General features: G+C 45.8%; 1 protein-coding gene across 3 annotated transcripts in view; it reads right to left on the reverse strand.

The window, feature by feature from the left end:
* The window catches only part of ogdhl (oxoglutarate dehydrogenase L), a 106,291-nt gene extending 103,942 nt beyond the window's left edge, over window positions 1–2,349 (reverse strand). The window contains exon 1 of one of the 3 annotated variants that reach the window (XM_085970536.1): window positions 2,267–2,349. The gene's annotated coding sequence lies outside the window, so the exon portion shown is untranslated. Of the gene's footprint in view, window positions 1–1,722; window positions 1,838–2,028 lie in introns of those variants that run through there. The other 2 variants (XM_085970534.1, XM_085970535.1) reach the window with 2 other exon arrangements.
* Between the last annotated feature and the right edge of the window lie 12,545 nt (window positions 2,350–14,894).

The raw sequence follows: 14,894 nt of genomic DNA on the forward strand, positions 1-14,894 counted from the left end.
TCATTTGGGAATATGCTACCTTTTGCAGGTTAGTGCATGCATCAGTCAGATGTGCTGTATATGCAGCAGTGGGTCAGATGAAGCTTAAAAATAAGACAGGTCACTATTGACATTTTGAAGGTCAAACATCAGCCTGCGTTCCGCAATCACTGGCTTAATTTCAGAAATATGTTGTTCCCCAATTTTCATTACAATAGACCACAACTGAAACGAAAACATTTACTTCACTGGAAGACAAAAATAAATGTGCATAGTCTACCTCCATTTTGTGTGCTTTTGTAATAGTTAACGCAAACTTGTATTTTTATGGTGGAGTGATTTTAAGCCAATATTGTATGGTAACAAAATACCTCTGATATGTTACTAAATAAATATGGTATACACAAATCTACCCATTAGCTACTTCGTAAATATCAGCATATTGTATTGTAGATAAGTTAATTTCACAATAACAAAGCAGTTGATAAACTGGTCCTACAACAAATGTGATGACATAAATAAATAAATGCAAGTATTTATATAGCACCATTAATGTAATAAAACATCCCATGGTGCTTCGCAGGAGCGTTATTGAACAAATTTTACACAGAGCCAGAAAAGGAGATATTTGGGCAGATGACCAAAAGTAGGTTTTAAGGAGTGTCCTAAAAGACGAAAGAGAGGCGGAGAGGTTTAGGGAGGGAATTCCAGGGCTTAGGGCCTTGGCAGCTGAAGGCACGGCCGCCAATGGTGGAGCAAATAAAATTAGGCATGCTCGAGAGACCAGAATTGGAGGTGCACAGGTATCTCAGAGGGTTGTGGAGCTGGAGGAGATTACAGAGATAGGGAGGGGCGAGGCCATAGAGCGATTTGAAAACAAGGATGAGAATTTTAAAGTCGAGGCGTTGCTTAAGCGTGAGCCAATGTAGGTCAGCGAGCACAGGAGTGATGGGTGAACGGGACTTGGTGTGAGTTAGGACACGGGCAGCAGTGTTTTGGATGGCCTCAAGTTTACGGAGGGTAGAACGTGAGAGACTGACCAGGAGTGCGTTGGAATAGTCAAATCTAGAAGTAACAAAGGCATGGATGAGGGTTTCAGCAGCAGATGAGCGGAGGCAAGGGCGGAGACGGGCGATGTTCCGGAGGTGGAAATAGGCAGTCTTAGTTATGGTGTGGATTTGTTGTTGGAAGCTCATCTCGGGGTCAAATACGACACTAAGGTTGTGAACAGTCTGGTTCAGCCTCAAGACAGTTGCCAGGGAGACAGATGGAGTCGGTGGCTAGGGAACAGATTTTGTGGTGGGGACCAAAGACAATGGTTTTGTTTTCCCACAATATTTAGTTGGAGGAAATTTCTGTTCACCCAGTACTGGATGTTAGACAAGCAGTCTGACAATTTAGAGACAGTGGAGGGGTCGACAGAGGTGGTGGTGGTGAAGTAGAGCTGGGAGTCGTCAGCGTACATGTGGAACCTGACGCTGTGTTTTCGGATGATGTCGCCGAGGGGCAGCAGGTATATGAAACGTAGGAGAGGGCAGAGTTAACGGTGCGGGAGTGGGAAGAGAAGCCATTGCAGGTGATTCTCTGGCTATATGGGACAGTACAATGGGTTTGGATGAAGACAGAAAATGCTGGGAACACTCAGCAGGTCAGCCAGCATCTGTCGGAGGCTCATTTAGATCAATTGCATAAATGGACCCTGCCTTTAGAGATCACTGCAAACTTGATTTGAAATGCTCTAACCAATGGGGCTTGAAGCGTGCTCAGGAATGAGGAACTGCGACTGAGATTGCAGCAATGAGGATTTGCAACCGAGATTGCAGCAAGGAGGAATTGCAACCGAGATTGCAGCAAGGAGGAATTGCAAACGAAATTCCCAGCAGCAGGCCTGAAAAAAAAATTAAAGACTTTTTAAAACGAAGAATAAATCAGCGATCCGCCCCCGCGCTGTTGGGTCGGCTACCACATGCTTGTCACTGATCACTGAAGCAATAAATATAGAAACAGCGAAAAGGTGAGGGCGGCTGTCAGCGCGCAGTTTGCACTGACCGCCCGGGGAAGGTGCTGAAACCCGGGGCCGGGGCTCCGGGGCCTTGAGCTCGTTGTTGTTGTTTTTCCTCCTCCCTCCTGTCAGAAACGATCAGAGAGATTCAATCAATAAATGAACAATTCGCCGACACACAATGATGATGATAGACGGTATCGCAGCGTGACTCTGACTCCCCTGGCTGGTGCTGGTGCTGGTGCTGGGCCGCCCGCTATCTGTCTCTCTCTCTCTCTCACTCACTCGCCCATGGTGCGGCGCCCAGCCTCTGCCCGCCCGCCGGTGGCGACGACAAAACCTCGCTCGAGCTGCTGGCACCAGACGGGCGCCCGACGTCACAACGCACGTTGCGTGACTGCACCCTCCGCCGCGGCCCCGCCCACCTCATCAGGTCCCGCCCTCGGCCCCGCCCACCTCCTTAGGCCCCGCCCAGCTCCACATTGCTCACGTGACGCACGCACCACCCCCCCCCCCCCACGTGACGCTGGCCTCCCCTTACCAATTGCTCACGTGACACTCCTCCCCTCGCTCTCCCGCTTGGTCCCTATTGGTTGCCCACCGCGTGACGCTCTCGCCCTCCCGCTTGGCCCCTATTGGTTGCCCACCGTGTAGCGTTCTCGCCCTCCCGCTTTGGCCCCTATTGGTTGCCCACCGCGTGACGCTCTCGCCCTCCCGCTTGGCCCCTATTGGTTGCCCATCGCGTGACGCTCTCTTCCCTCCCGCGTGGCCCCTATTGGTTGCCCACCGCGTGACGCTCTCGCCCTCCCGCTTGGCCCCTATTGGTTGCCCACCGCGTGATGCTCTTGCCCTCCCGCTTGGCCCCTATTGGTTGCCCACCGCATGACGCTCTCGCCCTCCCGCTTGGCCCCTATTGGTAGCCCACCGAGTGACACTCTCTTCCCTCCCGTGTGGCCCCTATTGGTTGCCCATCGCGTGACGCTCTCGCCCTCCCGCTTGGCCCCTATTGGTTGCCCACCGCGTGACGCTCTCTTCCCCTTCCGCACGCCCCCTACCAATTGCTCACGTGACACTCCTCCCCCTCTCCCCCCCCACACAGTCCATACTGGTGGGCCGCGTGAGGCTCCTCCCCCTCCTTCCCTCCCGCGCGGCCCCTTCTGGTAGATGGAAGATTAAAGCATCCCCATTGTGCAACTGTGGAGCTCCTAATCAGACCCTGGAGCACATCATTGAGCACTGCCCTCAGAGGAAATTCACAGGCAGCCTATAAGATATCCAGGCTGGTACACCGGAAGCTTTGGCCTGGATATCTGACTTAGATATTGAAATTTGATTTGCTTTGCTACCGCCATATGAAAGAAGAAGACTGGTTGCTCACGTGACACACACCCCTACCCAACCCATCCCAATTCCCCCCGCCCACTTTCTCCCTGCCATTGTTACTTGCTGCTCACAGAAACACACTTTACATGCTTTAACTCCCCAGTGCACCCTGTTAACAAAGCATTCTAAACCCCCTCAACCCTTCCAATTCACTCTTGCCCCACTCATACATCCCAAGTTCAAAGAGGAGCTCCCACCTCTAACTCCTCCCAGTTCAAGCAGGCATTCTCCTTTCTTTAACCTGCCTGTCAGTTCAAAGAGATACCTGAGCCCTCCAACTCCTCAAGTTGATAAAGATACTCTTTACCCTCTAATTCCCATTTCAGTCCAAAGGCATTCCAATCCCTCTATTGCCTTCAGTTCAGAGCAGAATTCTCCCCTTGAGCTCGAAGAGGCAGTCTGTCCCCTGAGTTTAGAGAGACATTCTTCTCTCTTCATCCCTCAGCTCACAGAGGCATTCTCCCACTTTGACCTGCCAGTAGTGAGGCACTCTACTGACTCCAACTCCCCATAAAGGCAATCTTCAATCCTCCAGCCTACCTCAGTTCACAGAGGCATTCTTCCCCCTCTGCAGCCTCTTTTCATGTATTTCAAATCGGCATTCTATCCCCCCCAATTCAGAGAGACACTCCTCTAATCCCCCAATTTAGAGATACTCCACACCGTCTACCTCCCAGTTCAGAAAGACACTCTTTATTTCCAGCCATTTTACCCCCTCCAATTTACAAAGACACTACTATCTCCAACTTCCCATCCCTTCTCTGTTCTTAGAGGCACTCTTGTCTCCGCGATGATCTCACTGCAAACTCCAGCTGCCGCTCCTTTTTGCTGCTGTTTTACTCCAGGAGCAGAAATTCCTAATCCATTGTGAGACCAGGAATTCCTATATGCATCTCCCTGCTACTGGAGCAAAGCAACTGTGTCAGGTACACGCCGCAGCCAGGAGTGATAGCAATTTCCCAGCCAATCCCTTTGGGCAACAAGTCAGCTGTTGTACGGTGAGCTCACCAATTTCCCTGAATTCAGAAGGTATGTGGTGTTATCTAACTGAGGTGTTTAAAATGATAAAAGGGTTCAATAGAGTAGATACAGAGAAACTATTTCCTCTGGTGGGAGACTCGCGAACAAGGAGGCGCAACCTTAAAATTAGAGCCAGGCCATTCAGGAGTGAAATCGGGAAGACGTTTTTCATACAAAGGGTAGTGGAAATCTGGAATTCTCTTCCCCCAAAAGGCTGTGGATGCTGGCTGGGTCAATTGAAATTTTCAAGATTGAGATTGACAGACTTTTATGAGGTAAGGGTAACAAGGGATATGGCTCAAAGGTGGGCAAATTAATTTGAGGTACAGATCAGTTATTCTGCCCTTGCAGCGCATTCCTATGCAGAGCTAGACAGGTAGCTAACAACTTGATATCTTCCCATAAAAATCACAAGGCTTGACTTTTCTTGTAAACTTTACTGAAAGATTCTTATTGTGAAACTGAAATACAATACAGAAATGGAAGCACACATTAGTATACAAGCACATAACTGATATGCATACACAAATTTAGGTACGCCTGAGCAACACAGTACATTTGGCATGTAACTTACCAAAACACGTGGAAACACAGCTTACTGTGAATATACATTTAGCAAACTGAAAGGCATTCTCTTACATTCACTTTAAATTAGCCCTGTACATAGTGCATCAAATACAGCTACAAGTTAACCAGCTAGACAGAGAGCGAGCACTTCACGGCTAGCTGTGTAGGTTTGCTTACAGAGAAAGGTTACAAACTAAACATTTTCTGCAAAATATAGTGTACACTAATCATCTATAACATTCTCAAGTACTTACAGACAAATAGTGTCCAAGGCCGGAGCGTAACAAGAAAATAACTTCCCAGACCATGTGTCGAGCTGCAGGTCTGTGATATACAGTAGTTTACTTTACTGCACTTTACTGCACTTGCTAGGTACCAAATATCCACTAGGTGGCGGCACACAATGGAAATTGACCCAAATTACTCAAACCCCTGAATTAACTGGAAAACTAACATAAATTCCTAAAGGAAGGCAGCACATCAGTCATGATCTAATTTAAATACGGAACAGGCTCAAAGGGCTGAATGGCCTACTGTTCCTATGCCACCTTTAGGGAATAAAAGGTGTACGAACTTCCATATATAGCATATATGTCTGGCTACACGCCTGCTGGCCAAATTAGAACATTACTCCCAAATGATGATTCATGTAGACTAATGAGTTACATGCTATCTAGCTTTCTGGAGGCCCTCTTCAGTATCATAAAAATGTATGGTACTGACTTAGTTTTGTTCACTACCTGAGACCTCATTCAAAAATTCATATTCTAAAAAAGCCCGAAAATATTTTCTGATCCTACTTAGTCTATCATTAATATGCTAAACAATTTGAAGGCCATTGCAGATAAGTGAAACAATGACCTTACAAAGGTTATTTACAATCTCTTGGGCAAATCAATTGGCATTCAGCACTTCACTCGCAGTGAAACATGTCCTGCTGCAGAAAGAGGTATGATAAGAGAAAATTATTTTGAAGTTTCACCTTGCAAACTTCGAGGCCTTAAAAGCGGAAGGAATTTGTGCTGCATGTATGAGCAGAAAGGAGAGGCCTACTCAAGCATCCAATGCACGGTGTATGAGAATGCACCCCAAAACGCTTGCAGCACTAGACAATGCTGTCCACAAGGCTTGTTACATGTCCCAAATCATGCAAATGAGGACAGTACCCCATGAATGCACCTGGAGCACCTAAAAAACACTCCAGCCATTGAGTGCCCATGTGAAATGGGTGCTGGAAGGGAAGCCCGTTCCCTTATGCTGGTCGTTCCCTCTTAAAGTGGCTTCATTTTCTCTCCATTAATGACAGTGATGTAAAAAGACTACTGAACGCTTGGTTTGAGTATAAAACAAGGCTTTAATCAATTGTTTCAAAACCATGAGATTCTAGTTACATCACTAGTTCCTGGTTACAGAAACATCCTGAGCAAGCTGGGCCCACACCCGAATATTTATACTCCTTGGACGGCGCCACCAGCTGGCTGCCCAGTGTTACTTCATGAGTCATGATAAGATTCATGACAGACAGTGCCTGTCGTATTTGTTGATCCCAAAAGGAAATTTATTTTGCGATGCAACTGTTTGACACAAAGGAACTGGACAGACTCACCTTCTTAAAGGTGTAGTCCATCAGTTAGCTCTGCTTCTTTTCTGAGGGATATTTCATGCTGGGGGTGCTGAGATGGGTTTCCTTCTGTATTTGCAGGATTTGGAACAAGTGGTGGAAGTCTAAAGGTGATATACCATATTGCAACTTAGATGCACATGCACCAACAGACTTTTGTCTAGGGCTAAATGATCATACATGGACATGTCTGAAAGTCTCTGCAGAGACTACCGAAGACTATGCACATTCCTGCGACCAGACCTATAAAGAAATTTCAGGACAGGGACACCTCTGCTGCCGGAAGCTGTCACGGTAACAGTTGCCTTGAACTTGCACTCCACTGGGTTCTTCCAAAGAACAGCTGCAGGTATCTGCCAAATATACCAACCTGTGGTGTACGAGTACATCATACAAGTGAGAGATGCATCAGATATTGTCCTTTACAGTCCTTAATATCACTGAGGTGAGCTAAGAATTAAATGGTACTTCAATCAATGCTGCACTGCATGCCTGCTGATGGCCAAACTGTGGCTGGATCTTTAAATTTGAGTCTATTTATGTAGAAGAGCTCAGAGCCAAATAAAAAATAGCATTACTGCAAAATAAAATGGCAAAAACAAACATAAATCCCAACCCATTTTCCTACTCGGAGGAGTATGCCCCATGGCACAATCTCTTATTAATAGATAACTGGCATCCTGTCACCATATTTAAAAAGAACAACAAAAATCTAGCATTAACCTTTGGAAATATAGGTCTATTATCTTGTAATTTGGTTATTGACAAAAAAATGTATATTACTGACAATATTAGATTTGCTTCCGACAGTTTAGACTGTATCTCACTAACTGTGAGTCATATATCCTTTTCATTTATTTCTGTACAGCATTTTTCTCTATCAACTTGAGTCTCTTTAGTTAGCTAAAGCATTTTGGCTTCGGATTCTGTTCGGTATTTAATTTCAATATTCATTTTTTTACACAGCTTTGGGACTTTATAAAAGACTGTAATCTGTCCATTTTCTCAAGATGATTTCTAATTTGGGGCAAAAAATAAGGCTGCCCCTAACTTTCCTCATTGCAACTGAAATGATAACCATTCTAGTCTGATCAATACTTTGCACAGTTGTTTTACTAATTGATTCAAACACTGAGTCAGAAGCTGTTTGTCACCAGACTCGGCTGTCCTGTGGGACTGTATTTTGGAAGTTCCGACACAAATGGCTACATAATTACTCAGTGAACATGATGCCAGTAGCAACAATGGAAAAACAAAACGGTCACGAAGTTGGATTGGATTTAGGGAAAGTTTGAGGCTGTTATCTGCCAGCTGCAATGGAGTGAGCAGACCCTTGCTATATACCAGACCAATGTCAATCAGACTGGTACTAAGCAATGATGACGTTTCGTGCCTGTTTTGATAGATGCATAGAGCCCCAATACCCCTGCCACGAATTTTTAACGTTAGAAGGCAGCAAATGGGAGTGTTCACTTTGCTGCAACGTTACAAACATTTAGTGCAAAGTTTTAAAAGCTCCCAGGTGATGCGAGCCTGGATATCTTTCGAATGGACATCTAGCTGGAGCTAAAATAACAACAGAAAATGCTGGAAAAGCTCAGCAGGCCAGGCAACATCCGTGGAGAGAAAATAGAGTCAACGTTTCGGGTGAAAACCCTTTGTCAAGACTGAAGAAGCACAGGAAATGATTCTGTTGTTATTTCAGATTTCCAGCATCCGCAGTATTTTGCAATTATATTAGTGTTTGGTTCACTGCCACCTCTCTTCTAGGAATGCCTACCTTGAAGAAGTTCTGCTCTTCTCTCCGACGGGAGTTAATATCTGTTACATCTCCAGCTTTTTCCAGTTCTGATGAAGGGTCCCAGACCTGAAACGTTAACTCTGTTTCTCTCTCCACGGATGCTGCCTGGCCTGCTGAGTATTTCCAGCATTTTCTGTTGTTATTTTAGATTAAAAGGCCAGTTTGGAGGCTGGGAGAGAACAAAAGAGAAGTGAAGAGACATTAAGAGGTATTCAAAACAAGACGAGATGGTGATAGGACTAGTGGAGACAAAAGACAGCTCTAGATTAGCTGTTCTCTCCCAGCCTCCAAACTGGCCTTTTAATCTATTTCATTTCCTGTGCTTCTTCAGTCTTGACAAAGGGTTTTCACCCGAAACGTTGACTCTATTTTCTCTCCACAGATGTTGCCTGGCCTGCTGAGTTTTTCCAGCATTTTCTGTTGTTATTTTGGATTTCAAGCATCTGCAGTATTTTGCTATCGTTCCAGCTGGAGCTATACTGCAGCTGGTGCAAAGTCATAGCAATGTGAGACTGCACCTTAGTGGGGGCTCTTTCACTGCATTTCCTCAGCGCACTTGGTCATAAGAACATAAGAACATAAGAAATAGGAGCAGGAGTAGGCCAATCGGCCCCTCGAGCCTGCTCCACCATTCAATAAGATCATGGCTGATCTGATCCTAACCTCAAATCTTCTATCACTCTGCATCCACCCGAACCCATGTGATCTCCCGGGAGAGGCGAAAAACCAGATAAAGACCCAATGGCCAATTTCACAGAATCACAGAATCACAGAAACCCCACAGTGCAGATAGAGGCCATTTCGGCCCATCGAGCCTGCACCGACACATATCCCACCCGATCCCCATAACCCCTACACCAACACATATCCCACCCTATCCCTGTAACCCCACGTATTTAATCCCCCTTACACTAAGGGTCAATTTTATCATAGCCAATCAACCTAACCCGCACATCTTTGGACTGTGGGAGGAAACCGGAGCACCCGGAGAAAAAAAAATCTGGGAAATTCCTCTCCGACCCATCTAGGCGATCGAAATTCTTCCAGGAGATCACTCTGTCCCTATATTTTCTACAGTACTTACCTTCTGTAAAGGCGATCTCCACCCCAGCCAGGAACAGGAATAAAACCATCTCCTGAAATCTAACACAGAATTAGAACACAGTAGGAGCAGAACCAGGCTACACAGCCCCTGGGCCCACTCCACTACCCACAGGGCCATGACCATTCCGAACCTAGACTCATGTCCAATTTCCTGCCCGCTCCCCGTAACCCTTAATTCCCTTTACTTCTAGGAAACTATCTATTTCTGTTTTAAATTTATTTAATGATGTAGCTTCCACAGCTTTCTGGGGCAGCAAATTCCACAAACCTACCACCCTCTGAGTGAAGAAGTTTCTCCTCATCTCAGTTTTGAAAGAGCAGCCCCTTATTTTAAGATTATGCCCCCTAGTTCTAGTTTCACCCATCATTGGGAACATCCTCACCGCATCCACCCGATCAAGCCCCTTCACAATCTTATATGTTTCAATAAGATCGCCTCTCATTCTTCTGAACTCCAATGAGTAGAGTCCCAATCTACTCAACCTCTCCTCATATGACCACCCCCTCATCCCCGGGATTGACCGAGTGAACCTTCTTTGTACTGACTCGAGAGCAAGTATGTCTTTTCTTAAGTATGGACACCAAAACTGTATGCAGTATTCCAGGTGCGGTCTCACCAATACCCTGTACAACTGCAGCAATACCTCCCTGTTTTTATATTCCATCCCCCTAGCAATAAAAGCCAACATTCCATTGGCCTTCTTGATCACTTGCTGCACCTGCATACTAACTTTTTGAGTTTCATGCACCAGGACCCCCAGATCCCTTTGTACTACAGTACTTTCCAGTTTCTTGCCATTAAGATAATAACTTGCTCTATGATTTTTCCTGCCAAAGTGCATAACCTCACACTTTCCAGTATTGTATTCCATCTGCCAAATCTCTGCCCACTTACTTAGCCTGTCTATGTCCCTTTGCAGGTTTTTTATGTCCTCCTCACTCACTACTTTCCGTCCCATCTTTGTAACATCTGCAAACTTTGATATGTTACACTCGGTCCCCTCCTCCAAATCGTTAATATAGATTGTAAAGAGTTGGGGACCCAGCACTGACCCCTGCGGAACACCACTAGTTACTGGTTGCCAATCTGAGAACAAACCATTTATCCCAACTCTCTGCTTTCTGTTAGAGAGCCAATCCTCCACCCACGCCAGAATATTACCCCCAATCCCGTGATTTTTTATCTTAAGCAATAATCTTTTGTGTGGCACCTTGTCAAATGCCTTTTGGAAGTCTAAATACACTATGTCCACTGGTTCCCCTTTATCCACCCTGTATGTTACTTCCTCAAAAAACTCAAGCAAATTTGTCAAACATGACTTCCCCTTCATGAAACCATGCTGAGTTTGTCCTATTAAATTATGTTTATCCAAATGTCCCGTTACTGTCTCCTTAATAATGGACTCTAACATTTTACCAACCACAGATGTTAGGCTAACAGGTCTATAGTTTCCAGCCTTCTGCCTACTACCCTTTTTAAATAAGGGTGTTACATTAGCAGTTTTCCAATCTGCCGGGACCTTTGCTGAGTCCAGTGAGTTTTGGAAAATTATTACCAATGCATCCACAATCCCTACCACTACTTCCCTCAAGACCCTAGGATGCAAGCCATCAGGTCCAGGGGATTTATCCGCCTTGAGTCCCATTATTTTACCAAGTACCACTTCCTTAGTGATTTTAATCGTATTTAGTTCCTCCCCCCCTAGAGCCCCCTGTTTGTCCAGTGTTGGGATATTCTTAGTGTCCTCTACTGTAAAGACTGATACAAAATAATTGTTCAGTGTTTTTGCCATCTCCATGTTTCCCACCATTAATTTCCCGGTCTCATCCTCTAAGGGACCAACATTTACTTTAGCCACCCTTTTTCTTTTTATATAACTATAGAAACTTTTGCTGTCTGTTTTTATATTTTTTGCTAATTTACTTTCATAATCTATCTTCCCTTTCTTAATCAATCTTTTAGTTATATTTTGCTGTCTTTTAAAGACTTCCCAATCTTCCATCCTCCCACTAGATTTGGCTACCTTATATGCCCTTGTTTTTACTCAGATACTATCCTTAATTTCTTTACTTAGCCACGGATGGCTATCTTTTCTTTTACACCCTTTTTTCCTCAGTGGAATATATATTTTTTGGAAGTTGTAAAATAACTCCTTAAATGCACACCACTGATCATGTACTGTCTTACCCTTTAATCTATTTTCCCAGTCCACTCTAATCAATTCCGCTCTCATACCTTCATAGTCTCCTTTATTCAAGCTCAGCACGCTTGTTTGAGATCCAACCTTCTCACCCTCTAATTGAATATGGAACTCAACCATGTTATGGTCACTCATTCCAAGGGGATCCTTTACTAGGACATTTTTAATTAATCCTGTCTCATTATACAGGACCAAATCTAAGGTTGCTTGCCCCCTGGTCGGTTCAGTTACATACTGCTCAAGAAACCCATCCCTAATACACTCAATGAACTCATCCTCAAGGCTGCTCTGCCCAATTTGATTTGTCCAGTTAATATGATAATTAAAATCCCCCATAATTATAGCTGTTCCCTTATTACAAGCCTCAACTATTTCCTGATTAATACTCCATCCAACAGAGTTGCAACTGTTCGGAGGCCTATAGACTACACCCACTAGTGTTTTTTTCCCCTTATTATTCCTTATCTCCACCCAAACTGTTTCACTATCCTGCTCCTTTGACCCAATATCATTTCTCTGTATTATAGTGATTCCTTCCTTTATTAACATAGCCACCCCACCTCCTCTCCCTTCCTGCCTGTCCTTCCTGATTGTTAAATAACCTGGTATGTTTAATTCCCAGTCATGGTCACCCTGCAGCCATGTTTCTGTAATGGCCACAAGATCATACCCATATGTCGTTATTTGTGCCGTTAACTCATTCATTTTGTTACAAATGCTACGCGCATTCAGATAAAGAACTTTCAAATATATTTTGTAACACTTAGTTCCTGTTTTTTCCCTTTTTAGTACTTTACTTTTTACTCCATACCTTCTGTCCCTTCCTGACACGTTCTGTTTTTTTGTTCCCCCACTGCTACCTAAGTCTATGACCTTCTCTGTTGTCATTTCTATAATTTGCTCTCTAGAAACCTCCCCCCCACTAATTAGTTTAAAGCCCTCTCTACAGCCCTAGTTATATGATTCGCCAGGACTCTAGTCCCAGCACTGGCCAAGTGGAGTCTGTCCCAACGGAACAGCTCCCTCCTGTCCCAGTACTGGTGCCAGTGTCCCAAGAAGCAAAACCCATTTCTCCCACACCAGTCTTTGAGCCACGCATTTAACTCTTTAATTTTATTTATCCTAGCCAAATTCACTCGTGGCTCAGGTAATAACCCAGAGATTATTACCCTTGAGGTTCTGTTTTTTAATTTGACCCCTAGCTGCTCATACTCCTTTAACAGAACCGTCTTCCTTGTCCTATCTACGTCATTTGTACCAACATGGACCACGACAACTGGATCCTCCCCCTCCCACTCCAAGTTTCTTTCCAGCCCAGAAGAGATGTCCTTAACCCTGGCACCGGGCAGGCAACACAGCCTTCGGGACTCCCGCTCTTGACTGCAGAGAACCCTATCTATCCCCCTAATGATACTATCCCCTACCACTACAACATTTCTTTTTACTCCCTCCACTTGAATGGCCCCCTGTACCATGGTGCTGTGGCCAGGTTGCTCATCCTCCCTGCAGTCCCCGCTCCCGCCCTCACAGGGAGTAAGAACCTCGATCCTGCTGGACAAGAACAAGGGCTGCGTCACCTTCAACACTACATCCTGGATCCCTGTACCTTCCTCACTCGTAGTCACACCGTCCTGTCCCTGACCACAGACTACATCTGCAGTAATTAACTTCATAGGTGTGACCATCTCCTGAAACATAGAGTCCAGGAACTTCTCCCCCTCCCTGATGTGTCGCAGTGTCTGAAGCTCGGTCTCAAGCTCCATAACATGGAACTTGAGTTCCTCTAGCAGCAAACACTTGTCGCAGATGTAATCACCGTGAGCCTCAATGGGGACCACCGGCTCCCACATCTCGCAACAGTAACACATCACCTGCTCCATTCTATATAATTAATTAAATTTCTTATTATTAGTTATGAAGACCCTGGCCGGATATAGATGATAATGTCACACCACTATTCAATAGGACTTACCAACTTAAAGGTATAAAAGAGAAGAGAAGGAAGAAAACCAACCAACCAGCTGATCACCAACCTCCTCCTTGAATACTGTCTGTGGGGTCTGTTTGGTTGACTCGTCTCGCTGCTCCGCCTCCGCAGTGCTGTCTAAGCCTGGGAGTGGGGAACAAAACAGAGCAAAAAACACACCCTCACCTCCCACTTGTCCGAACTCTCCCACTTCGCAAAACTCCAGCAGCACTCAATGCACAAAGCACTCCGTGCACTGCACTAGCCCCTCCCCTTTTATACCCAGATTCTACTTCCGGTTTAAACTGCCCAAGAGTTTAAAAAAGCGTTAAAAAATTAAACTTACTTCAAATAATTGACTTCTTAACACACTAAAATTCACAAAATACACTTAAATGATTTTTCTCCCACTTAGCAAAACTCCAGCAGCACTCAATGCACAAAGCACTCCGTGCACTGCACTAGCCCCTCCCCTTTTATACCCAGATTCTACTTCCGGTTTAAACTGCCCAAGAGTTTAAAAAACCCTTAAATATTAAACTTACTTCAAATAATTGACTTCTTAACACACTAAAATTCACAAAATACACTTAAATGATTTTTCTCCCACTTAGCAAAACTCCAGCAGCACTCAATGCACAAAGCACTCCAATCATCAGATCGAGAACCTGACACTTGAATCAAACTGCCACCTTTAGCGCCCGAAACCGTTTCCCATCAGTGCAAAAACTGCAGCTCAACTTCACGTTAAAATATAAAGTACTAGCTGAAGTGCCCGGCGGTGCCAAGGGTCTTTTGAGGGCGTGTTGTTGTTGGAAGAGAGAGAGAGAGCGACTGGGGGGAAGAGAGAGAGCGACTGGGGGGAAGAGAGAGAGCGACTGGGGGGAAGGGGGAGGCGGGGGAGGAAAGGAGGAGGGGGGAGGAAAGGGGGAGGGGAGGAAGGGGGGAGGGGAGGTGGGGAGGAAGGGGGGAGGGGAGGAGGGGAGGAAAGGGGGAGGGGAGGGGGAGGGGAGGAAAGGGGGCGGGGGAGGGGAGGAAAGGGGGTGGGGGCGGGGGGAGGGGAGGGAGGAAGGAAAGGGGGGGAGGGGGAGGAAAGGGGAGGGGGAGGGGGAGGGGGAGGAAAGGGGGAGGGGGGAGGAAAGGGGGAGGGGGAGGAAAGGGGGAGGGGGGAGGAAAGGGGGGAGGAAAGGGGGAGGGGGGAGAGGAGGGGAGGGGGAGGGGAGGGGGGAGGGGAGAGGCAAGGGGGTCTC

The sequence above is a fragment of the Somniosus microcephalus genome, chromosome 29, assembly GCF_052327205.1.
Source record: "Somniosus microcephalus isolate GS21.2 chromosome 29, FLI_Smic_1.0, whole genome shotgun sequence".
NCBI lineage: Eukaryota > Metazoa > Chordata > Chondrichthyes > Squaliformes > Somniosidae > Somniosus > Somniosus microcephalus.